The 25,982-nt window shown below is 43.5% G+C and overlaps 1 protein-coding gene across 2 annotated transcripts in view; it reads right to left on the bottom strand.

Moving 5' to 3' along the window:
- The window catches only part of RBM47 (RNA binding motif protein 47), a 174,433-nt gene extending 150,716 nt beyond the window's left edge, over nt 1-23,717 (bottom strand). Inside the window, exon 1 of one of the 2 annotated variants that reach the window (XM_065907355.1) lies at nt 23,224-23,717. The gene's annotated coding sequence lies outside the window, so the exon portion shown is untranslated. The remainder of the gene's footprint in view (nt 1-23,223) is intronic. The other variant, XM_065907354.1, reaches the window with a different exon arrangement.
- Between the last annotated feature and the right edge of the window lie 2,265 nt (nt 23,718-25,982).

The raw sequence follows: 25,982 nt of genomic DNA on the forward strand, positions 1-25,982 counted from the left end.
TTCTAGAGCAAGATGCTTAACCTCTTGAAGTCCACTTGCTCATCGGTAAAACAGGAATATTAACAACAGCAACTCTGGCAGCTGTCATGAGCACCTGGTCCTGTGTGTGCTCTCAGGGCACGTGTTATCAGAGCACGATTATCACCGATGCTGCAAAAGCATTCCTACACTGGACGGAATGTCGAACCAGAAAGCCCCTGTGGTCCTGTCCAGCTGAAAAATGCTGGATGTCCACCCATGGACAATTTGTTTGCTGAAAGCTAACTGGAAGCAGCCAAAAACATTTTCAATTACAACTCAATTGAGTCAATGGCATTCTCTTTCTATTAACTTGAGGTCGTTTAATTTGTACACAAAACTTTAGGCAGAAAAGAACAATTAATTTAACTCACGTGTCAAAAAAGTTTTGCTTTACTTGCTGGTTGACTTGACACAAAGCCTTACAGAGCTCCATTGTGGATTTATCATGCAGATGGCACACCATTCTCCCTCCCAGCTGCCTCTGTTCCTGGAGACTCAAAGTGCAAGGAAAACTGCCTTTCCCAGATGGCCCTGAGTCATGGACAGGAGGAATAGCTTCAGTTTAGGCACTTACTAGTCCTGTGACTTAGGGCACATTAAGAAATCTCTCTGGGCCTCAGCTTCCTCATCTGGAGAATGGGGATAATAATGAACCCTCACAGAGATGTTCTAAAGATGAAATAGAATAATGACTCCATATGGTTCATAGGTTGTAAAACAAAATGCCTTTTTCTTAGTAGTTACTACCTTTACAGCAAAATCATGGCAGATAATAAATTCCAAGACAATGAAGCCAAATGAAAACAGAGAAGCAGCTCAGGATCTTAGATCCACCAATAGTTTCTCTTCTTAGTTTTCACAGTTTGCTGTTTCTTTCTTTCTGGAACAAGATGTTTTAATTTAAAAAATTCTTTTTGGGGGCTTCCTTGGTGGCTCAGTGATAAGGAATCAGCCTGCCAATGCAGGAGACACAAGTTCGATCCCTGGCCCGGGAGGATCCCACATGCCTCAGAGCAACTAAGCCAGTGAGCCACAACTACTGAGCCTGTGCTCCGGGGCCCCGGAAACAGAACTACCGAGCCCCCACGCCGCGGCTACTGAGGCCCGCGTGGCAGAGCCCGGCCCTGCGACAGGAGAGGCCACCGCAATAAGCCCGCACGCCGCAATGAGGAGTCGTCCCCACTCGCCGCAACTGGAGAAAAGCCCGCGCATCGCCGAAAACGCAGCACGGCCGAAAACAAACAAAATTATTTTAAAAATTAAAAACCCTTTCTGTTAATTGCTTTTATTTTCTCTGTATTTTTTAAAATAGAAACTTAAAAAAAAAAAATAGAAACTTCACTGAAGCATTTCACATGTACAGAAAATGCACAGACTAAAAGAGTATTTCTCAATGAATTTCACAAACCGAACACACGTGTCACCAGCACCCGAGAGGTCCCACTTAAGTTCCCTTCCAGTCATCATCCAGCCAAGGTTGACAGCTATCCTGACTTCTAATTCCACAGATTTGTCTCTTTTTGAATTTTAGGTGAAAGGGACTCATGTATTTTATTAAGCCAGGCTTCTTTCACTAAAAATTAGGTTTGTGAACTGCGAACACATGTTTACATGCAGTAACAGTTGTTCATTCCCATTGTATATGGTATTCTATTGAATGAATATACCATAGCTGTTAAATTCATTCCACTATTGATGGATATCTAGGTTGCTTCCAGTTTGGGGATATTTTAAATGATGCTTCTAAGGGCATTGTGAAACTTACCTTTTGGTGAACATATGTAACAGACTTCTGTTGGGAACATGCCTGGGAGTGAAACTGCTGGCTCATAAAGTGTGTACACTTTCAGGTTTAGTGGGTCCTCTTTTAGGCACCGGGCATTTTAATCAGTGCTTATTTGATATCTCCTCTCCCTGCTTCCAGGATCTTACTCTTCCATTTGATCTCATACAACAAACCCCACTTAGTTTTGTTAAGAATCAATCATGTTTATTTCAAAACATTCTATGATTTGGAAACGTCATTCATAACACTGTCACAATCAAGGTCTTTCCTCCTTGGTCCTCATCAATCATCTACTCATTTGACAAGTTAAGTTCCCAGCCTTAAGGCACCTCAAATCTGATAGGGGCACGCTAAAAAAGTAACAGCAAAGTAAGACATTTTAGAGCCAAGTTCTGGAGAACCCAGAGAATCTGAGAAGACTCAAGAAAGGAGGAATTTTACGAGCTGGTGATAAGAAAGAATGGAGAGAGAAAAGGAAAGACAGTCAAAAGAACAACATATTGTAATGAAAAAGCATGAATCCAAGGAGAAGGGAAGCATGTTTGATGTGACAACTCCATGGGGTCCTGTTGTGCCAAGCCACACACAGGGCCGGAGCATGGACTGGAGCCGGGTTTTGAAGGGCCCGTACAGTCCAAAGCTTACCCCGCTAGCCTCAATTTCTCAATAAATATGACACATCTTATTGGTGTGCAAGCTGCTTTTAGGTGGTAATAAGTGAAGGCACTTCAATTTGGTGGTTTGGTGAATTTAAATGTGCATTAGAAAAATACTAGCTTTCTGGTTAATGTAGGGAGATAAAGTTCCACTTTAAATGTGCATAAGCAAAACAAAATTGAGTTGATTTAAAGAAAAAATTAAACACCTACATAGGTAAAACATAGGGGAAAAATTATAAAGGCAGTAAGGAATGACTGGCATTGGGAAACTAACATAGAAAGATGCAGAACTAGGGGCAGTTTTAAAATAGGGGAAAGATGCAGTCAGATGTGTCTTTCACAAAGACAATTGTTGAGTACAGAGTACTCAGTCTCTGGCCTCATATATCACACTCTCCTGCATCCCTCTTGCCATAGACAGTTCTTCAGAACAGGCTTGTCTTGTCCCACAACTCTGGCTTCACAGCATATCTAGGTGTTTGAGCAGTGAACTCCGAAGCCTGACAGCCTGGATTTGGTCCCCGGCTCTCCACCTGGTAACCTGGCTGGTAGTAGGCTGGTAACTTGGGCAAATTGTCTTTCTTCTTTATTTGCCACCTCACTGGGTTGTAATGAGGATGTGAAATGTGCCTGGCACTCAACAGGTACTACAGAACATACATATGTGTTAATTTATACGATGGGTTTTATCTACCATAAAATACACCCTCCTTTCTATGCCTTGCAAACACTTGTCCATTTATTCAAACTCCAGGTGAAACCAAATGTCCATCAACTGATGAATGGATAAACAAAATATATCCATACAATGGAATAGTTTCAATTATAAAAAGGAATGAAACATTCATATATGCTACAACATAGATGAACCTTAAAAACATACAGGCTAAGTGAAACAAGCCAGACACAAAGACTGTGTATTATATGATTCTGTTTATATGAAATGTCCAGAAGAGGCAAATACATGGAGACAGAAAGTAGATTAGTGGTTGACAGTGTGTAGGGGAAAGGGAAACAAGGAGTGACTACTTGAGAGGCACAGCATTTCTTTTTAGGATAATGAGAATGTTCTGGAATTAGATGGTGGGATTAGATTGCACAGTTCAGTTCAGTCGTTCAGTCGTGTCTGACTCTTTGCGACACCATCAAGAGCAGTACGCCAGGCCTCCCTGTCCTTCACCAACTCCCGGAATTTACCCAAACCCATGTCCATCGAGTCGGTGATGCCACCCAGCCATCTTATCCTCTGTCATCCCCTTCTCCTCCTGCCCTCAATCTTTCCCAGCATCAGGGTCTTTTCCAATGAGTCAGCTCTTCACATGAGGTGGCCAAAGTACTGGAGTTTCAGCTTCAGCATCAGTTCTTCCAGTGAACACCTAGGACTGGTCTCCTTTAGGATGGACTGGTTGGATCTCCTTGCAGTCCAAGGGACTCTCAAGAGTCTTCTCCAACACCACAGTTCAAAAGCATCAATTCTTCGGCACTCAGCTTTCTTTATAGTCTAACTCGCATATCCATACATGACCACTGAAAAAGCCATAGCCTTGACTAGACGGACCTTTGTTGACAAAGTAATGTCTCTGCTTTTTAATATGCTGTCTAGGTTGGTCATAACTTTCCTTACAAGGAGTGAGCATCTTTTAGTTTCATGGCTGCAGTCACCATTTTCAGTGATTTTGAAGCCCAGAAAAATAAAGTCAGCCACTGTTTCCACTGTTTCCCCACCTATTTGCCATGAAGTGATGGGACCGGATGCCATGATCTTAGTTTTCTAAATGTTGAGCTTTAAGCCAACTTTTTCACTCTCCTCTTTCACTTTCATCAAGAGGCTCTTTAGTTCTTTGGATTGCACAACTTTGTGAAATATACTAAAAACCACTGAATCTAAACACTTTAAAAATGGTGACATTTAGGGACTTCCCTGGAGGTAGAGACTTTCCCTTCCAGTACCGGGGGTATAGGTTTGATCCTGGGCGGGGAACTAAGATCTTACATGCTTCATGGCCAAAAAACCAAAATATATATATATTAAAAAAAAGCAATGTTGTGACAAATTCAACAGACTTTTAAAATGGTCTGCGTTTAAAAAAAATCTTGAAAAAAAAATGGTGACATTTATGGTATGTGAATCATATCTCCAAAACAACTACAAAATTTGGCTAAGGTATCTGCCTGGTGGTTAAGATTCCCAATGGGGCCTGGGTTCCATCCATGATTGGGGAACTAGATCCCATATGCCACAACTGGGAGTTTGCATGCTACAACTAAAGATCCCACCTGCTGCGGCTAAGACCTGGTGCAGCCAAATAAATAAATAAAAAGAAAATTTTTTTTAAAAAATCCAGGTAAAAGACCCTGTTCCTTCCTGAGCACCCCCTCCTCTGGGGCTCTTGTCCAGACCATGTGCCCTGTTATATTATAGTAAGTTGGGAGAGGTCTTGGAAAAGACCCTGACGCTGGGAAAGACTGAAGGCAGAAAAAGGGGACCACAGAGGATGAGATGGTTGGATGGCATCACCAACTCAATAGACATGAGTCTGAGCAGACTCTGGGAGTTGGTGATGGACAGGGAGGGGGTGCTGCAATCCATGGGGTTGCAGAGTCAGACACAACTGAGCAACTGAACTGCACCAGGAGACGTCAGATGTCCCCACTGGAGTGTCAGCAGCCTGAAAGGCAGGTAGGGTAGGTGGTTCATTTACAACTCAGAATTTATCAGAATGACCAGTACCCACTAGTTGCTCCAGTCCATGCCTACTGATAGAGTAAGTAGAACCTTACCATTTGCGGGAAGAGCAGACTCGGAGAATACTTAATGTCCCCAAGTGTCCAGGCTCTAAAGTACCAACCCAGTGACCTAAGATCTTATGCCCCCACGCGAGGGCCCAAACCCTGTTGAGTATTAAGATTTGTACAAAACAGCATAAAAAGCCCTTTCTTTTGCCATCAAGATTGAAACAAGCTTAGACTTGGATTTCTTTTTCTCTCCTGTCAACTAGGCTTGTTTGTGTCCAGCAAACATGCAAATCCTGAACTTAGAGATTGCTGGAGCAATGACAATCTCTGCTCTGATAATCGCTGACCTGCCACAGCCGCTGTTAGTAAAGCAGGTACAATTCTTAAGACTCTGGCAAAGAAGCCACACTCTGCGTGAATGCATGTTATGAAGTAAACACAAGTAGCAGAAATCCTGCAAGCAGGGCAGGTGGATGAAGTAGAGTGTCTTACATAAACATTCCTTAGAGTTAGTCTGCTAATCCTGCTGTCATCGCTGGTTTGGAAAAACAAGATTACATGCAACATGTGAGTTATCTGCAGTGTTTGGATACAGTTCCATAACTCTTCTAATAACCACCTTAGTTTTGGAAGGTAGGTGTGAAATAGAAAAAAAAAATCAGAACATCAATTTAGAAGGCCTGAGTGAGACTGTGGGTTCCCTGTGAGCCTCAGTGTCCACCTCTGTAGAATGGAGACCCCGAATATTTCAGGGACAGTGCAAGGACTAAGTGAGCTAACATGAAGGAAAGTAATACAGACTTTCATTTATGGTTCAAGGACAAGTCTGTGAAAAAGCATAAGCACATTATTCAAAGGTATAGAAAATTTAACAAGTAGGAACCCAGGGGATTTTTCCTTCTTTTTCCATTTTTATTTACTTTCTATAAATTACATGTTCTGCCTATGAGATAAAGTTCTATTTCTAAAGTTTCTTCCCACCTCATCTCTTTCCGGGTTTAGGTATTCCCCCTCTAACTGGCAACGACCTGTTTTTCATATCTCTGAGTCTCTTTCAAGACTCAAGAATCATATCCACCTAGAGAGGTGGGATGGGGTGGGAAGCAGGAGGGAGGTTTAAGAGGGAGGGGACATATATATATCTGTGGTTGTTTCATGTTGAAGTAGGGCAGATACCAACACAATATTGTAAAGCAATTATTCTTCAATTAAAAATAAATAAACTAAAACCAAACAAAGGAATCACAGCTAATTCCAGAGCCAAACTGCCTGGCTTTGAAATCTGGTTCTGCCCTTACCAAGCAATGTAACCCTAGCCACGTTACTGGATCTCTCTGAAGCTCAGTCTTCCAGACTGTAAAATGGAGATAATAATTCGATGTACCTCATAGTGTTTTTATATGAATTAAATGAGTTCCTCTTTGTAAAGTGCTTAAGATAGGACCAGGCACTTAACACATGCTATGTAAAGGTTAAGTATATTAAAGGTCTCATCTTTATGAGGAGTTTCCTAAGGGTCCCTCTTCCCCGAATACGCCTCCTTGGGTTAAACTGATGCTACTGATCCCTAAGAGCATCTAGAAGATTTCACAGCACTCATTTTTAATGTTGTCAGTCTGTCTGTGCTAGCCTACAAGCTCCTTTAAATCATATCTGTTTTTATTTCTAGAAGATAAATGTACATGACACAAATGTAATAGACACAATAAATGGAGACAAAACAAATGGCTTTCAGTGAGTCAATGGATGAATAAATAAATACTTTTATCACAAAAGTGGGGGAACCAGGTTCGATCCCTGGTCAGGGAACTAGATCCCACATGCTACAGCTAAAAGATCCTGCACACCACAATGAAGACTGAAGATCCCAAATGCAGCAACTAAGACCCAGCACAACCAAATGACTAACAATAAAAGAACCGAGAGTACTGAGAGGATTTCTTATCCGTTTTGTATCTCTAATGCCTGACATAGAACCTTTTACTCCATGAATAAATGGCTGAAGTTACTACTACCAGAAAGTCCAACAAATTACACAGAATTTTGAAGAAGAGTTTTGGAAGAAAACTTGAAAGCGTTATTTGATTCTTGTGCAAAACCGCAGATCATCATAGGTTAACTGGGACAACTTTCCATCATAAGAAAAATATCATAGATGTATACATCTGCATCTCTAGTGCCACGAGAGGAACAATGAAAATAATCAAGCATTCAGAAAACTAAGATCATGGCATCCAGTCTCATCATTTCATGGCAAATAGATGGTGAAACAATGGAAACAGTGAGAGACTTTATTTTTGGGGGCTCCAAAATCACTGCAGGCATGAAATTAAGACGCTTGTTCCTTGGAAGAAAATTTATGACCAACCTAGACAGCATATTAAAAAGCAGAGACATTACTTTACCAACAAAGGTCTGTCTAGTCAAAGCTATGGTTTTTCCAGTGGTCATGTATGGATGTGAGAGTTGGACTTTTTATAAAGAAAGCTGAGCACCGAAGAATTGATGCTTTTGAACTGTGGTGTTGGAGAAGACCCTAGAGAGTCCCTTGGACTGCAAGGAGATCCAACAGTCCATCCTAAAGGAAATCAGTCCTGAATATTCATTGGAAGGACTGATGCTGAAGCTGAAACTCCAATATTTTGGCTACCTGATGCGAAGAACTAACTCATTTCAAAGGACCCTGATGCTGGGAAAGATTGAAGGTGGGAGGAGAAGGGGACGACAGAGGATGAGATAGTTGGATGGCATCACTGACTCAATGGACATGAGTTTGAGTAAACTACAGGAGTTGGTGATGGACCAGGAGGCCTGGAGTGCTGCAGTCCATGGGGTCGCAAAGAGTCGGACACGACTGAGCAACTGAACTGAACTGAATTGACAGGACACAAGCCTCTTCAGAACAGAAAGATGAAGACTGAAAAAGAAAAAGACTCATTTCAAAAGCATGAAGGATCAAGAGAGCCATGTGCAGGTAAATCCGCTACCTTGAGAAGCCTGAAAGTTAGCTTTAGAGGGAAGAAAAGTAAGCACTTCTTTAACACGACATAGTAAATTGCAGGGGCTTCCCTAGTGACTCAGATGGTAAAGAATCTGCCTGCAATACAGGATACCTAGGTTTGATCCCTGGGTCAGGAAGATCCCTTGGAGAAGGGAATGGTTGAGCCAGTTGATCTTAAGGGTAAAAGGAGGGAAATGGAGATAAGGTCCCTGGAATTTGAGAGAATTCACCGATCATGAATCCATAATGTGTGGAGTGTTGGATAATGGTATCTAGGGTTTGAATCTGACATTCAAAGAGTGTAACTAGAAATTCACGAATTACACTATACAAAATATATCTTAGGAACTCTGCTAGAGGCAGGAACAAAGGCCCTGATCTAACAGGGTATTTGTAGAGCTTTTGGGACCTTAAATGACCTGACCTAGCATAACAGAAAAAGGTGTTCTTTGATTGTAATTAATTTCTTACGGAAACTAGTTAAAAAACTAAGCTTCCTTCGGCGAGGAGCAACTGTAAACCTAAATGCACTTATCCTTTCCCCCTAAATCTACAGTACATCACATACTGGCCAAAAAGTTTCTTCAGAGGGAAATGTCAGCAAAATACATGAAGGAACTTCGCTGGTGGTTCAACGGTAAAAAACCCGCCTGCCAATACAGAGGACACAGGTTTGATTTGGTCTGAGAGGGATGCCTCATGCCTCGGGGCGCCTCACGCACCACACCTGGGGCACCACGCCATTGAGCCTGAGAGCCACAACTACTGAAGCCTGGGCGCCTAGAGCCATGTTCCGCAGCAAGGGAAGCCACTCCATGGACAACCCAGCACGCTGCACCCAGAGTGGCCCTCTCCAGCCATAACTGGGGAAAGCCCTTGCACAGCGACATAGACCCGGCATAGCCATAAATATAAACAAATAAAAATTTTTTTAAAATAATAAAGGCGAGAACACTATTTGTTGTACAGACTGTAGTGGCTGTGGAGAGCAAAGACTCACCTAGAACAGGGTTTCCAAATCTTGGCACTACTGACTTTTGGGTCAGATAATTCTTCATTGTAAGGGGCTCTCCTGTGCGCTTTGGAATGTTTAGAAGCATCCTTGGCCCCTTCCAGAGATGCCAGTAGCGTTCCACCCCTCCCAGACTGTGACAACCAATAATGTCTCCAGACATTTGCCAAATGTTCCCTGGACAACAATCTCCTGCAGCGGAGAACCACTGGTCTAGAACCACCTTGCACACTTCGTCGCTCAGTTGTGTCCGACTCTTTGTGACCCCATGGACTGCAGCCCGCCAGGCTCCTCTGCCCATGGGGATTCTCCAGGCAAGAATACTAGAATGGGCTGCCATGCCCTCCTCCAGAGGATCTTCCCAACCCAGGGATCGAACCCAGGTCTCCCGCATTACAAGCAGATTCTTTACCGTCTGAGCCACCAGAAGCCCAAGAATACTGGAGTAGTATCCCTTCTCCAGAAGATCTTCTCGGCCCAGAAATTGAACCAGAGTCTCCTGCATTGCAGGTGGATTCTTTACCAGCTGAGCTACCAGGGAAATATATCAGTAATATTCACTCCCTCAAATGGGATTCAGAAATGGAGAATCAAGCCTGTAAGAACTTTGTAAGAATTGTTGTACAGGCCATATAACCTAGCTGCTTCCTTTCTGTGACTTAACATCAGGGTGACTGCCCTTCTAAAACCATTCCTACTCCCCATCCTCATTTACTCCCACCATCTTGATCTTCTCTTTAGAAATCCTATGAATAGCAACCTTTTATAGATGTGAACTATGAAAGTAAAAAGACTTCAGAGAAATTTGGGACTGTGAAAACATGTCTAGCCCCAAATCTCTCCTCCCTTCTATCCAATTTTAAAGGCAAGGAAGTTGAAAGCCAATAAAATAAAATGCCATGTCCAAAGTCCCTAGTCTGTTAAACCAAGGGCAGATCTTGGTAAGAAGACTGGGCCTGGTCCAGGGATTTTTCCCAAACCCAACCTCCTTCAGGAAGCCTTACGAGAATCTACATCCTGACCACTGTTTACCTTGAGCAAACTGCTTGATCTGTTAGTCCTTCATTTCCGTATCTGCTAGGTGAGGGTAACGTATGTGTGCTTACTCATGCAGGCACGTCCAACTCTTTGCGACCCCGTGGACTGTAGCTTAACAGGCTCCTCTGTCCATGGGATCCTCCAGGCAAGAATATTGGAGTGGGTTGCCACACCCTCCTCCAGGGAATCTTCCCAACTCAGGGACTGAACCCAGATCTCCCGCACTGCAGGTAGCTTCTTTACCATCTGAGCCACCAGGGAAGCCCAGACAAGGATAATAGCAGGACCTAATTCTTACGGTTGATTCTGCTGATTAAATAAAGTCAAGCCTGGCAGTACAGTAGGCACTCCTTAATGTCAGCTCTTATTGTTAGCCATTATTTTCTGCTTTTAACTTTCAACTTCAAATATTTAGTTACAGATAGCTATTAAGCAATTACTCAAGCACCAGACTCTCCTCTTCTATCATTGATGACTGTAGGTACACACATATATAATTTGCCATCAAAGTATTTTCCTTATAAAAATAAAGTAGAAATAGATGTGAAACCTTCAGATACTACATATCCTTTTGACCCATCTTATGCAAAACCAAAAACCACACCATTTGGCCCAATTAAGCAACAATAAACTTTATCACACCTCATGGGCATCACTGGTGTTGACAAACCAGAATGAAAAGCTGCAGCCGTTGACAGTTTCTGTAGCCGTGATTGCAAAACATTATCCATTGTAACCTCCTCTCCTACCTCCACCCAAATGTAATGATTTATGACTTTCTGAAACATTAGTTGTTTAGACTAGAGTTTTCTATTGCTTCAGACAATATAGTGTTTTATTCCTACAAATTTGGAAATATAAGCTCAATCTTCTTGTTTTCAGAATAACCACTGGTAGGGGAGGGGCACTTGCAGGGGTGATACAGATGTAGCTTCCAGCCCTCCAAGCTCCAAAGCCTCATGTCTTATTTGTCATCAGATTCCCAAGCGCTTGCTCCAGAAGCTCAAAAAATGGATTTGGGGAGGGGGGATCGGGATGGGGAACACATGTAAATCCATGGCTGATTCATGTCAATGTTTGGCAAAAACCATGACAATATTGTAAAGCAATTAGCTTCCAACTAATAAAAAAAAAAAAGTTAAAAAAAAAAGGATTTGCTAGAGATACAAATCAGCCTTTCACAATGTAGTTTAAAGTGTGTCCGTGCTGGCTTCCAGCTTCCACTCACTTACTAGGCAGAAGTGTTACAGACCCTTCGTCAAGTTAGGTAAGGAAGAGACAAGAAATATATTTGCATGTCCTAAATGGATCCATTTGTATGTGCCAATATTTACCGCATGAATTTGCATGCCTCTAAAAGTGGTTGTACCTCACAAGGAAATCGACTGTACTTCATGTTGTAGTATTTTCATCTTTTATAACATGGAGTGAGTCTTTGTTCATGCATGATCTACACTAACTTTTCAATATTAAATAAGCTATTTAATATAAATTCAATATATATTAAATATATCTTCTACACTAAATATATTAAATATAATATTTAATTCTTAGCATATACATATTTCTGGAGAAGGAAATGGGAACCCACTCCAGTACTCTTGCCTGGAAAATCCCATGGATGGAGAAGCCTGGTAGGCTACAGTCCATGAGGTTGCAAAGAGTCGGACACGACTATGCGACTTCACTTTCTCACTTTTCATATACATATTTATAACATAGTAGCATATCAATTGGAGGAGGAAATGGCAACCCACTCCAGTATTCTTGCCTAGAGAATTCCTGTCCTGTGGACAAAGGAGCCTGGTAGGCTGCTGTCCGTAGGGTTGCACAGAGTCAGACACAACTGAAGCGACTTAGCAGTAACAGCGGCAGCAGCATATCAATGTGCTAACTATATAATGCAAATATCAAACATATAATACTGAAATATTAAATATGTACAGGATTAATCTGAATTAGACAATTCTTAATGGCTGAAACTATACTTAAAAATTTTCAGCATTGACCCACCCTACGCCATGCCCACATTACCACGTGTCTCATACACTGTGGATGGCTCATTTATTGTTAGAATACTGTTCAGCCATGTGCGATATAAAGGTTACACACTTTATCTATATCTGCTAATCTGGACACAGTGATAAAAAGAAATAGTGAAATCCAAAATAGTTGCCTAAAATAAATGCCTCTCACTCCTGCTAGAAGTGCTGGATACAAAAGGGAAACATCTCCTCGGGGTGTTTCACAGGCATCTCAGTAAACATTCCCCAAACTGAGCTCCTGGTTTCCCCAGCAACCCTTGAACCCTTTCTCCTTCAGTCCCTCACATCGAACCCAGTAACTTTAGCTAGAATCCTCATTCCTTCCCTCACCCCTCCATCCAGGCCATCACTAAGTCTGGCTATCTCTTCAAGTCACTGGCGAAACCCCTACCCCAGCTGAACTGAGTCTAACCCAGGCAGGAGAGCGCAGAGAAGAAATGGCACCCGGCTGACCAGCACGCCTCCACTTTCACCACCACCTTCAGAAAAGAGTCTTATTTGTCTGCCACGGCATCCTCCCTCCAATTCAGTCTTTACCTAAGAGTTATTATTCAACCAGTAAGTCCTTTTTTCATGGCTTTCCATTGGAATGGGGGTAACAAACTCTTCTGCGGTTGAAGGGCCTGCAAGCTCTAAGACTCAGTTACCCCCCGACCTTATCTTGTGCCTCTCTGCTCCTTGCTCCCCGCACTGGGGCAACGCTGGTCTCCTGTAAGTCCTTCAGCGTGCCCAGCTGCTTCCAGCCCTAGGAACTGCATAAATGCTACACCTGCAGCATCACCTCACCTCCCAGGGGGAGCCTTCTCAGGCCACTCGGCCTAAGAGCCCCATCTTCTATTGGCCAGAACCTCTCAGTTCCTTCAGAGTACTGAATCCCATCTCCACCCCTAAGGAAAGCCCCATGAGAACAGGGAATTTTTCTTCTCCGCTGCACACTTAGTACCTGGCATCTGGCACATAGCAACTACTCAATAAATAACAGCTGAGTCTGTGTCTACATAAGCAAAATAGGTTTTTTCAAAGTCGGCTTTAAACCCGTTTAATCCACATTCAGCTTCCCTGATGGCTCAGTGGTAAAGAATCTGCCTGCCAAGTATTCCATATTCATCTTTTTTTTTCAAGTATACCTATTAACTAGGCTTGTATTTTGATAAATTGTTCTAATTCATAAATAATTACCACTAGCTCCACCTACATAGTATATTGTTTGTTTTTGTTTTTTTTAAAGTTGCTCAGTCGTGTCCAACTCTTTGTGACCCCAGGGACTGTAACCCGCTGAGCTCCTCTGTCCGTGGATTTCTCCAGGCAAGAATACTGGAGAGGGTAGCCACTCCCTTCTCCAGGGGATCTTCCCAACCCAGGGATCGAACCCACGTCTCCTGCATTGCACGCAGATTCTTCACCAGCTGAGCCACCAGGAGGCCCAATATATTCTTAAACACAGATCTGACTGAACATTTACATGCTACTCATTCTTAATGTCCCATTCGGTACATGTGATGAGTAATACAATGATGTGCAGAAAGTACTAGAAATATTAGCTGATTATTAGGTATACTCAGGGTTTTTAAAAATTTCTTGAATTGTCCATTTTACTATCAATTATGATGACAGTTTCCAAATCAACTCAGAAATGAAAAATATCCAGATAATTGTAAATCAGTCACAAGCCATGATCAACAACAGTCAAAAATAACTATAGCCACGATCTTCACGTGCCTTCAGCAGAATCTATACACTATTTTTTGTTTGTGTGCTTTTGGTTGTGCCATGCAGCTTATGGGATCTTAGTTCCCTGATTAGGGATGGAACCCAGGCCCCCCTGCAGTGGAAGCACTGGGCCCCTAACCACTAGACCACCAAGGAATTCCTGTTTTTTAACTTCAAAGAAACTTCCTGGAGAGTATACTCACCTTCAAGACCACTTCTAGGGACTGAACCTGGTGATCCAGCAGATAAGACTCTGAGCTTCCAATTCAGGGAACACGGGTTCAATCCCTGATCAAGAAACTAAGCTCCCACCTGTCCCGTGGCACAACAACAACAAAAACCCAAACCCAGGGTCCCCAAACCCAGTAGCCACAGGGTCCCACCAGCCATTGTGGAAGACCTTTACAGAGTTATAGATCTAAAACTAACAGGAGGACACACAGAGGAAGCTGCACCTCCAAGCACCAAGAAATGCAGTTTTATTTAACCAAGGAAAACCGTGCGGAGGGAGGGAATACGGCAGGGACTAGCAAACCAGTACGACAGATCAGAGGGTTGTGCCACCCCGTAAATGCAAGACCCGAGTTTTGTAAAAGGTTCTGGAGAGATATTAACAACTCAGACAATGACACTGGCACTCATTTCATGCCAGGTCAAGGGGAAAGACTTAACTGAGCTCTGCAATCGAGAAAAGAATTGAGATGGAATCCTGCAGCCACAGCTTACATTTGGCAAAATCGCAAAGGTCTGAAGAGACAGTTAAAAAAAAAAAAAGTGCAAGTTGTCTTGACAGTTACTTTCAGGGCAATCATTAATTATAATTAAATGACAATAGAAAAAGTGATAAACAATATAGTAACATGAGTTAGTTCAGTGTAATTATCTGTAGGGCACCCAGTTCACAAGACTGGTTCAAAACAGAGCTGTATGATTTAGATGGAAATCACAAAAAGATTGCCAAAGACTAGACTTTGATTTGGAAACAGAAGTGCTGAAATGATTGCGCCATTCCCACACTTAGCTCTGCCTTGCTTGTTACTTAGTCACTGGCCTCCATCAAGGGCTCGTGGTGGCACAGAAATTAACAAAACCAGAGAAAACCTGGTAGCTTAACAGGAGAGGTCTGGGGGAAAATCATGCTTATTCAGAAGGACGTGCTTGCAGTTATATTTTGAGTAGAACACACAAGTACTACACTTTCCCTTGTACTTGTGCTGTGTAAGGGTCTGTGCTTTATTCACTTATTTGACAAATATTTATGGGTTACCTACTCTGCGGCAGGGGCTTCCCAGCTGGCTCAGTGGCAAAGAATCCACCTGCCAATGCAGGAGATGCAGGGGACAAGGGTTCAATCCCTGGGTCAGGAAGATCTCCTGGAGGAGGAAATGGCAACCCACTCTAGTATTCCAGCCTGGATTCTCCCATGGCCAGAGGAACCTGACGGGCTACAGGCCACGGGGTTGCAGAGAGTCGGGTGCAACGGAGCACACACACACTCTGTGGCAGACTCTGCTCTAAGATGCTTGACAAACATCAATAAATGACGCAGATGTTCTAGCAGGGAACAGACAGGCAATAAGCCACACAATCATAAAATACTCCAAAAAGTACAGTATTAAAAATAGAGCAGGGTAGGGAGAGAGAGTGCCAACAGGAAGGAGGAATTGCTGTCTCACACAAAGGTAGGAAGAATAAAGACTTGGAGGAAGTAGAAAAGTGGAGCTTGGATGTTTTGGGGGAAGACAGTTCAGGAGAGAGAGTAGTGAGTGCAAAGGCCATGGAAGCCTGGAGCTGTGGCTAAAGCAAAGCGATGATGGGGTGGCTGATAGGAGATGAGATTTAAGAGGTAATACAGACTTTCCTGGCATTCCACTGGTTAAGATTCCATGCTTCCAATGCAAGGGGCACGGGTTCAGTCCCTGGTCAGGGAAAGAGGATCCCACAAGCTCTGCGGTGTGGCCAAAAGAAAAAGAGGTAATGGGACTGGAAATATAGTGCCTTGTTGGCTTTTGAGGGAGATGGAGAAGCTCTGGAAAGTTTTCAGCAGGGAAATAACATGATCTGACTGCTCTATGAGTCACTCTGGCTACTGTGTCAAATACCCTAAAGCGTATGGGATCAGGGCAAAGGTGGAAGCAGGCAGAAGAGAAAAGCAGATTCTGCCGTTCCACTGACAATTTCATTGATTAACTTCAGCCAATGGGGAAAGGACAAGACCCTTCACACCTTAGTAGGATGTGTGAGAACACGGGTGTCACCATTTGATTCAGGGTCTGTGTGGCTCATACACTTCCCACTGGGGGAGTGACTCCTAGGTCCCACTCTGGGAACGGTGCTGAGCGAATATTCGAAGATTCCTGCCTTCCCAGGGTTGGTCTCAGGCACTGGGAGCGACTGTGAACACAGAGCCACTGCAGATAGAAGGCACAAATTCCAGGGCTCCTTAGTAGTAAGTAGTAGTTTCTGCTTATTCACTGGCAAATCTACAAATAACCTGAGGTGGATCGTGGAACCCACAATCTAGGGCAAAAAGCAAAGCAGGAACCTGGGACAAACTATTGTTTGCACTAGCTAGCTTGTTATTGGATTCCCTTTGCCCTACAAATAGGACTTCACTGGAGGCAATTCTCTGAACGCAAGTCTTCACCACTTGCCCTCCTTCCTCTTAGCTGAGAATACACCAACAGCCGAACCAGAAACACCAACTGCTGGGGCTCAGAGCTGTGCACTCCCTTGAGATTGTTCTTCCTTGGTGGATCTCTGTTCACGCTCCCTAATTTTGAGAAAATGCACTTTTCCCTGATAATTATCTAATAAATTCCTTCTAATTTGAGAAAATACATTTTCCCCTTCTCACTGTTACCTAGTAACAAGTCTGGGCCTTCTAAAGGCTGTTAAAGAGCAGAAAAAAAGAGGTATAAACATTTAAATGTTTGCCAGTGTGATGGGCACCTAAACACTGCAACAATTCAGCCCCTCCCTTCCCCATCCAGATATGCTTTTCAGAAGCTTGGCTGTGGATAAAGGTTCCATTCTGGTTGCTTTCTGGATATTTTCTCCATCCAACAAATTTTGCTAAAATGCTTGTGGAAAAATAGAGGTCATCTAAATAAATATGATTCATAATACATGCCCATGAAATGAAAAAAAAAAAAAGCTGTCATTTTAGATGGTAATGAATTTGGGCAAAGAAATTCTTATTTATTGAGCACCTAACTATAAATGAGGGACACTGAGGGATGCAAATATTATTTACACACAAATCCTGCCTCCAAGGAACTTAACGTCTGTTTGGCAGGGGAAAACAGTATATGTACAAAAAGTATCAAATGATATAAAATGCCATGAGGAGTGCACGGATAAGACACTGGCAGTTCTGAGAAAGCCTCATACTCTGATTATGAATATGACCAGTTAACACTAACCAGCAGAAGTCATAATAGGAACTACTTAAGCTTGCTGCATTAAGGTGTTTTACACGGAGTATTTCTACTTTGCGTTAGCCATTTCCAGATCTATACTTTTTTCAGCAGAACATTTGTCAGTCGCTCACTTAACAGATATGATAGCATCATTCTTTTTGCTTCTAATAAAACATCATACAGTTGATGATCATATATAGAGAGGAAAGAAAAAGGCATGTTAATGATTCACAGTTAGTTTCTTTCTACAACTAAGTTACAAAGACCAAAAAAAACTTGCAAAAAAATAGTACCTGCCTATAACGGCAATGGCATTTGGTCAAAAGGAGTGATCTCAAGAAGAGAATCCTAGATTACCATCACCAGAATAAGTCACAAAAGGAGTAGGGTAGTGGGATGAGAAGAATTCAAACACAGGAAGGCATCCTAAAATGGTATATAATAAGTGAGCAATGCAGCACACCAGACTGACTGCATGCCAGGTACTGTTCTGAGCCCGCTTTATTCAATACATTGATTTATTTAATCCTTGTAAACTCTGTGAGATGGGCATTTTACAGCTGAGGAAACGGAGTCATGGAGAGATCAGGTAGTCCATAAGTGGCCAAGCTAGGATTTGAACCAAGGTAGGCTGTATTCTTAGCCACTTCTCCACGGAGTTTGAATTTAATGTGAATGGTCATCCTTTCCCCACAGACTGTCATTTTCATGCAGGCTAACCACTCCTTCTTTCTCTCCGAATGTGACCAAATTTGGTTCAGACGGTAAAGAATCTGCCTGCAATGAGGGAGACCTGAGTTGGATCCCTGGGTTGGGAAGCTCCCCTGGAGGAGGGCATGGCAACCCACTCCAGTATTCTTGCCTGGAGAATCCTATGGACAAAGGATCCTGGCTGGCCACGGTCCACAGGGTCGCAAAGAGTCAGACACGACTCAGAGACGGAACACATAACCCTGAGAACGAACAAGCCCACGGAGCTGGGACCTCCTCTGCATCATCACGCTGCAGCTTTGCCTTTTATAATCTAGCTAAATTCCAAGGTAAATTCTCAGCCACTGCATTCTTCCCTGGGAAAAGAGTAAGATCATCTGCACATAGAAATATATCATGATTATTAGCTGGAAGAATAAAAACAACAACAATAACAACAAAAAACCCATCAGGCCATTGAATTTTCTGTTAATAAGCTGCGGTGCCCCACTGAGTTTTCCCTGTCACCAAATTCTCCCAGTTGTAGTTACACAAAGGCAACTTTGTCTTGAGACAGCTACTAAGAAGATGGGCCTAATCTTGGCAAGGGCTTGGTGTACCGAGAACCATGTTATTATTTTTGAAAATAAATGACAGCAAACAAAGAGAAATATTATTTAAGCCGTCTTTTCAAAAGGCACAGTGCTATCATCATCATGGACATGGAACCCCAGTTTTGGACACATGAACATTTCACCTGACCTCAAAAGGCCCAAATACACATTTTCAGAATGGCAATCAAACTGATCTAAGAAAATTAACACCTGAAAAAAATCTTCCTCACTTTATTAAGTACTTCTTTTGTTTTCTTTTGGCATGATATGTAATGCTTTACAAAAATGATTGAGTGAAGACTCAGCGCTCTGAAAGGTAAATACTTTTTATTATAATTTGTATAGGCTGGCATTTCCTTGGTCAGGTAGAGGTGTCTTGTTTCTGTTTCAGCTGCACAATGCCCCACATTCATTGTACATCCACCCATTGCCCATTGGTATGTATAATTAACCCTTGCTCATCCACGTGTGAGTTCCCATTGCTTCTACAAACCAGCTGGTTTTCTCCCCCAGTATATGGAAACTCAAGGAATATGACCAAAATTGACTATTAGCCAAAGCAAAGCACAATCAGGAAGCAGACACTGTCAGCAAATCCCCTTTCATCAACATAAACCACCAACTATGGTCTTGGCACTGGGACGTTATGTTCTCAAGAGCTACAAACATACAATATCCCCAAAGACAAATATCATGATTTGAGGCCAGTGACTGTTTTCTGGACTAATGTAAATGGCTGTAACATAAGCATACATTTCGCACTGCCGAGAAGCCGCTGAGACCAGAGGACTGACATTGCCTTAAAATCACAAAGCGTTTTCAGGGTTACACCAGCACTTTGTCTTCTGGTGTCATCTCTCTTAAGCGGCCTTCAGAGAGGTAGAGATTGTTCTTTTGATTTCTAAAATGATCCCACTCTTTAAAACCTGGTAGGGTTTACCAAAAAGAGAAACTATAAACTACAGTCAGGCACTTCTACTGTAGTCTCAGTTTTGTTGTTTTGTATTTTACAGATGTATAAACTGTTTATATCTAAACACTCCCACAAATCACTTCTGCATAAACTAACTGCCTAAGATGACAACATCTCCAGATTCACAGTGAAAAAGAATGCTCATATTATACACCTAAGTTACATAAACTAAGCTGTGGGTTTTTGTTTTTTCTTTTCAGGTATCCTTTAAACCACTGCAGAAAGTAGATGAAAGCCAGAGTGCAGTGTGGTTGAAGGGCCTGTGCCTTTTGCAATCAGTTTACCTTGGGCTGTACCTAGAGACAACATCTTGAACGCATTCAAATGAGCCATCTATTGCAGTGCACTAGGGGCATTTGAATTACAAAAGTGGGGGTGAGCCTCAGATTCCTCCAGTTGCCAATCCACCTGCAACAGTTGGAAGGCATTAAATCCCACATTATTTTAGGGGCTTGGAGCTCACTTGTTTCTTGGCCATTTATTCCTCTAGACACTCTGTACCCTTCTACTTCTGCTGGAAAATTCCTTTCTCGCCCACTTCTCAGGGCAAAAACGAGAGGTTCTGGAAAGAGGGGGGGGTACAATGACTTGAAGGGAAAGATATCCTTTCCCTCTGACTCCTCGCCCCATACAGATGCTGACAGAGCAGAAGGAGATGCAACTATCAAGAGGCAGAAACCATCAGAACACAAGCTCAGACCATTTCAGCAATCTTTTACTGACAAGATGATTCAGGACCACACAGAACAAGTGGCAAGGTGCCATTTCCCCCTAATTCCCAGTATGAGAGGCTTCTAACAACTTGAGGTGGCAGTTGAACAATCGCATATTATCATCGCTATGCTATTCTTCTCGGGAGTTTCTAAAAGCCTTCCATCTCATAACCCAAGTCATCCCTGCATTGCCATTATTGACAATCCTTTTCTGGTTGTTCTTTGAAGCAATGACCCTGAGCAGGTGGTTGTTTGGACTAACACACACGTCTCACAATATTAAATCAGAAAATCAACATCATCATAAGACACAGAGACTGCTCCCAAGAGGAAAAAACACATCTTTTAAACGGGCCAATAGCTGAAATGTTCCAATGTAACCTTTAACTTGGAATCATTCTGACAAACATTTTTTTAAACTGCTTTATGTATTCAATATAACTTTACAAACGTTTGGCACACAAACCCTAGGTTCTTACAAAATCTATCCTTTAGCTAAGTCGTATGAATCCCACACTTAAGCCCTCTTCAGAGTAAGTTTTTTTCTAGGATTATGCATCCTCTGGGAAAACCAAATCAGAGTTTCACTTGAACCTCAGGCCAACTTTGAGGAGATCTCCCTCCCCCCACTTGCACTCCTGTATCCAGTGCTGAAAAACCAGAAGGGACTTGAAATGTAGAGGTGGAAACCTATCTGAAATAGGCAAATACTTCCCTCTAGCAGTCAAAGCTCAATCATTTGGGACCTGAAAGATTTTAATCGTCAGATCAAGAGTAGAATTTGGAAAGCAAGTTCATTTTGTAAGAAAATTATTTTATCGGCTTCAATCTTCTAATCTTTGTTTAAATTACTGAGAACAGGTTCTGTTACTAGTAAATCACAGAACAGTCTAATCTGAATGCTCTTATCATGAGAGGGGGGAGAAAAAAATGAGAGTCATCCTAAACACTAGTCAGAGCCAGTATGAGGACACATGTCCTGAAGCACATAGTTTCCTTGCTTTCTATCTTGATTTCATCCTCAGTGTCACCAGCTGTTTTGGGCAAAATTTAGTCTACAGCAGCATGGGTAGGAATCAAAAATATGCTGACAATTAAAACTATAGAGATTGGAGTAAAGTGATGATGCCAAATTTTCAATCTAACAAGTCTCTGAAAACTCAAAAACCAAGAAAAAGATAAAGAATCTTCAAAACTTGATTCATTTTTTGGCATCTGTTCACAAAAGACTTGAGCAGATGAATTTAAGTGTAGCCTTGTCAGGTAAAGAAGCGTGAGAGTCAGATTAGGAACTTGGTTTTTGTCCGTTTATTTCTTCCTTTAACAAATATTGAAAAAATAACACTGGGTAGGTTTCTCATTCTCCCTCTGTGCAGTAATTAAGTCAAAGAGGCCAAAACGGTTTATCAGAACAAGGTGAAGGGTAAGGTAGACAAGAAAGGATATGAAAACCCAAATTCCTTTCTTTGCTTCCTCCTGTTTTCATTTTGCACTGGGTTAGTTTTGTTTCCCTCCAAGATTTCAGATCATCAATCTGACAAGGATTATTGTTTAATAGTCCACCAGGCTCCTCTAACCATTGAATTCTCCAGGCAAGAATATTGGAGTGGGTAGCCATTCTCTTCTCTAAGGGATCTTTCTGACCCAGGAATTGAACCTGGGTCTCCTGCATTGCAGACAGATTCCACCATCTGAGCCAGGCCGAACAGCAAAACAAAATCCTGCAAAATGCTATCTCATCGCCTTGATTGGGTACTTGGCTTTGTCTAGAGATTGTGTTTTACGCTGTTGAAAATCTTTTACCTTTTAGAATCGGCACCTACAACTCTCAAATGCACTCGGTCTAAATTGCAACTGTGCTTAAATCTGTGGCAACCTCTTCACATTTATGCTTTTCTCTGCCCTAAAAAATTCTTGTGACTCTAGCATTACAAGTTTTAAAGAACACATTTCTAATCTAGATTCATACTAAAGAACACTGGGTCAGCCATTAGAATATGCTACGTCAGTAACAGCACAAATCAGTGAGGCAAAAATCAGCGTGGCCTATGAGTAAAGTACCTCGAGGACACAATCTTAGATAAGCCTCGAGAAGGAAGACACATCCCCAAATGCTTTGGGACAGTACCCAAGAGTAGATGAACTTTTACCTTAATAAAAAATGAATCACTATTTGAAAAATTCCACTTCATTTATTTTATCTGATTTCTTACATATCCAGCGGTGGATTTGTCAGCTGTCATAGTTCATCAGCCCTAGACGTTTACGCAGATTGAATTTTAAAGTTTAAACAACTAAGCCTGTGCTCAGTTACCTTGGGAGGTAAATGACTCCAAAATATTCCCCTCATATCCTCCCCCAACACACATACCCCCAGGAACCCTCCCCTCCTTACCACTCACTGTGAGATGCCTGTCATCAAAGTTTTCTCAATCTCACTTTAATAATCTGAGTCTAAAAAGTCACCTGTGCCTCTGGACAGCCCAACCATACGCTTTCAAGAGCCGAATCCTACTGTTTCGGGGCGGGGGGGGGGGGGATTGTTTATTGCATGGAAAAGGTTTCATCACCAGAGGAAACGATGGGGCTGACTGTATACAATTTTCTGCTTTTCCAGAAGCTGACGTTTTAAAAATCTTATTGTAAACCATTTCTTTCCCATTAAATCTGCGAGAGTAAGAAGGGGGAAGGTAGAATAAGGGAAGGTGAGGTCTAAAGAGAGAGGAAAACAAAATTTCAAAATCTGGACCCACAGGTAAGATTAAGGGGCAATAGTTAGAAAGATCGCCAAAAACGCCCTTACCTTTGTGATGTATCTGCAGCCGCCCACTTCTGAAATTAACACCATTCAGAGCGCGGTAGCCACTGACACGGCTAGGAAGTAACCTACCACATCTCCTCGGCCTCCCTCTTTTTAATGTAAAACCAAAATAAGGAGTGTCCAGCGACTCCCTACCGCGCCGCTTAAAGCCACAGCTCGTTTCAGGCTTCTCTCCCAGGCTCTGGGAGCTCCAGTTGGTCAGAATCTCTTAACCTTGGCAACCGCAGGAGAGGACCTCTCTCCGAGGACAGGTCCCCGAGCCCCAACTTCTCACTGTCCCCAGCTGCGCGTTCCAAAGCGAGGAGCCGGCGCGATAACCCGAGGGCGGTTCTCCCGGGGCTAAATTCCTGGCGGGAGCGGGCGCTGGAAAGCGCGGCGGGTGCCCTCGGCCGAGCGGCGCCGGCCCCGCGCCCGCGGCAGAGCGGCGGCCCCGAGCCCTGCGTGCGTCCGGCGCGGCGCGCGGGGAGCGCTCGAGCCGCGGCTCCGGCTCTTCCCGGTTCCCTCCTCCCGCCGCCGCCCTCCCCCATCCGAGGCCGGCCGCCGCACAGTAGCGAGGCTGTCTCCCGTCTACTCCCTTCCCTTAAACTCACCAAACCAGATTTTTACTCCCAACCCCGGCAACTTCCCGTAAATCTGCTCTGAAACTTTATCCTGCTCGCTGAGCCTCCGCTGGCTGGAGGCCAGCGCAACATTCCTCCTGTTTGAGGAGCGCAGATACCTTTGCTGGAGGTTGGGGGGGAAACAGAGCAGATCTGCCTCGATGGGGGGACAGACGCGGGGACTTCACCACGCGGGCTCGGCGCTCCCCGCTCGGAAAGCCACGTCCAGTTCAGACGGCCAAGACGCGGCCCCAGCGGTGGCACCTGCTCCACCTGCGGACATCTGCCCGAAGTCAGGCGTCTGGCCCCCGGCTCGGGGCGGCCGAGGGAAGCCGAGCAGAGCCACGTTTGAGGAATCAGGAACCCGCAGCGGAACCACGAGCCGGTCGGTACAGCCCCGCGCGCTCCCCCGCCGCCCCCAGGAAGCCGGGCAACCAGGTAGGGTCCCGGCGGGCTCGGCGGCGGGCCGGGAGGAAGGGGGCGCCTCGCGAGCGCGTCCTCACCTGGGCCGAGCAGCTCGGACGGGCTCGGGGCGGAGCGTCACGCGGACCGAGCCCTGACCTTTGCCGGGGCCTTCACCGCGGGGCCTGGGGCCTGGGCGCTGCTGGTTCAGAAGTGGCTCATTTTAATACGCTCCGACCTAAACTTGCAGCTGGTTTCTAGAAAGGGGGCAGAAGAACACGGCATCTGAAAACAGCAGCCAGGCGCTCCCTTAAGTTCGGCCGGGTCCTCCGGGGAGCCGGTGCTAGCCCCCCGCGCAGCCCCATCCTCCAGAAATCCGCAATCTGCGCCCCACCCCTGCGCATTACCTGTTTACTCAGGAGTCCAGGAGCCTCCCGCGTTTCAATCCAGCGCTAAGCCTGTTTGCAGGCACGGAATCGGCCAACAGGAGTCGAGTTCTGTGACTACACAAACGAGAAGAGGAAGCCGGCACCACCAGGAACCTGAAACGGAGTTGTGATTTCGGGTTGCGGTGTCATTCAGCTGAGGGGAGGGGAAAAAAAGTGCTGCTTCTCATCGGGCTGCTTTAGCGAAGGAATAGTTAAAACCTTTTTTTTTCTTTTTTTTTTTTTTGCAGGTTAAATGAGTTAATACATACAAAAAGTTTAGAACAGTGCTTGGCACGCTGTGTTAATTGCCACTAATGCCACTATTTTTTTTTAATTATTATTATTTGTACTATAGCTTCTTTCTGAAGAGGTGGGATCGTGATCAGAGAAGTGTGCTCTTGAGCCAACACTGCCACTCTCTAGCTGTAAAGCCATGAGTCAGTTTCTTTCTTTTTTTTTATTTTTTTACACCTCTCCCAGCCTCCCCAACGGTGAAATTTCTGCCGTTTACATTCATTGAATATAATGAAAAATAAAGATCCTGTAAAAACAGTGTTTAAGTGATCTCCATCTCACTTAAAATTTGCAAGATGGACAAGATACATAAAAATAAATTGACCTGTACGCTCCATGAAGTTCTCTGACAGCGAGGAAACTCAGGATCTAGCCATCTACCACAGACATGTTCTTCATTCGAATTCGGATTTAGGCAGCTAATTTGCTGTCTGACACCCGGAGAGTTACTTATCCTAGTCAATGCTGGACAAATAATGATCATTGCCATTTGACTATCAGCGTGAAACTGGGGGAAATAATTTTTAAGCTCTTCATAAATATTTGAAAGTAATTATTGACGGCTAAGATGTGCAGTGCTGACACCCTTTTTTCTCCACTTAACTTCACTCTTAAAGAAATCATAGCTCCTTTACCTGAATGAGGCCTTTAGTACTTTGCCGCACTTTAACCCACCTCATTTTACCCTACAATTCTATCCTATGGAGTACTTCATTCCTCTTTTGCAGATTGAAGACACTGAGGTCAGTTAGAGCACATTTTCCCTGAGTGTTGAGGCCGAGATAGTTCTCAGCCCCAGTTAAATCTAAAAGCAGCGTTTGCCACCTTTTGGAAAAATGATTCCTTCAAACTAGTCAGAAATTCTGAAACATTTTAAATCTCTTTGATTTTTTTGTCTTCCCTATGGTGCAAGACTTAACAGATCAATTAAATGTTTTCTGACTTTTGGATTCATTCCTTGTTACTATATAATGAAGATCCAGCACTGTGACCCCTTCAAGGTTCTCTCACCATATCT

This window comes from Muntiacus reevesi, chromosome 16 (genome assembly GCF_963930625.1).
Source record: "Muntiacus reevesi chromosome 16, mMunRee1.1, whole genome shotgun sequence".
Lineage (NCBI taxonomy): Eukaryota > Metazoa > Chordata > Mammalia > Artiodactyla > Cervidae > Muntiacus > Muntiacus reevesi.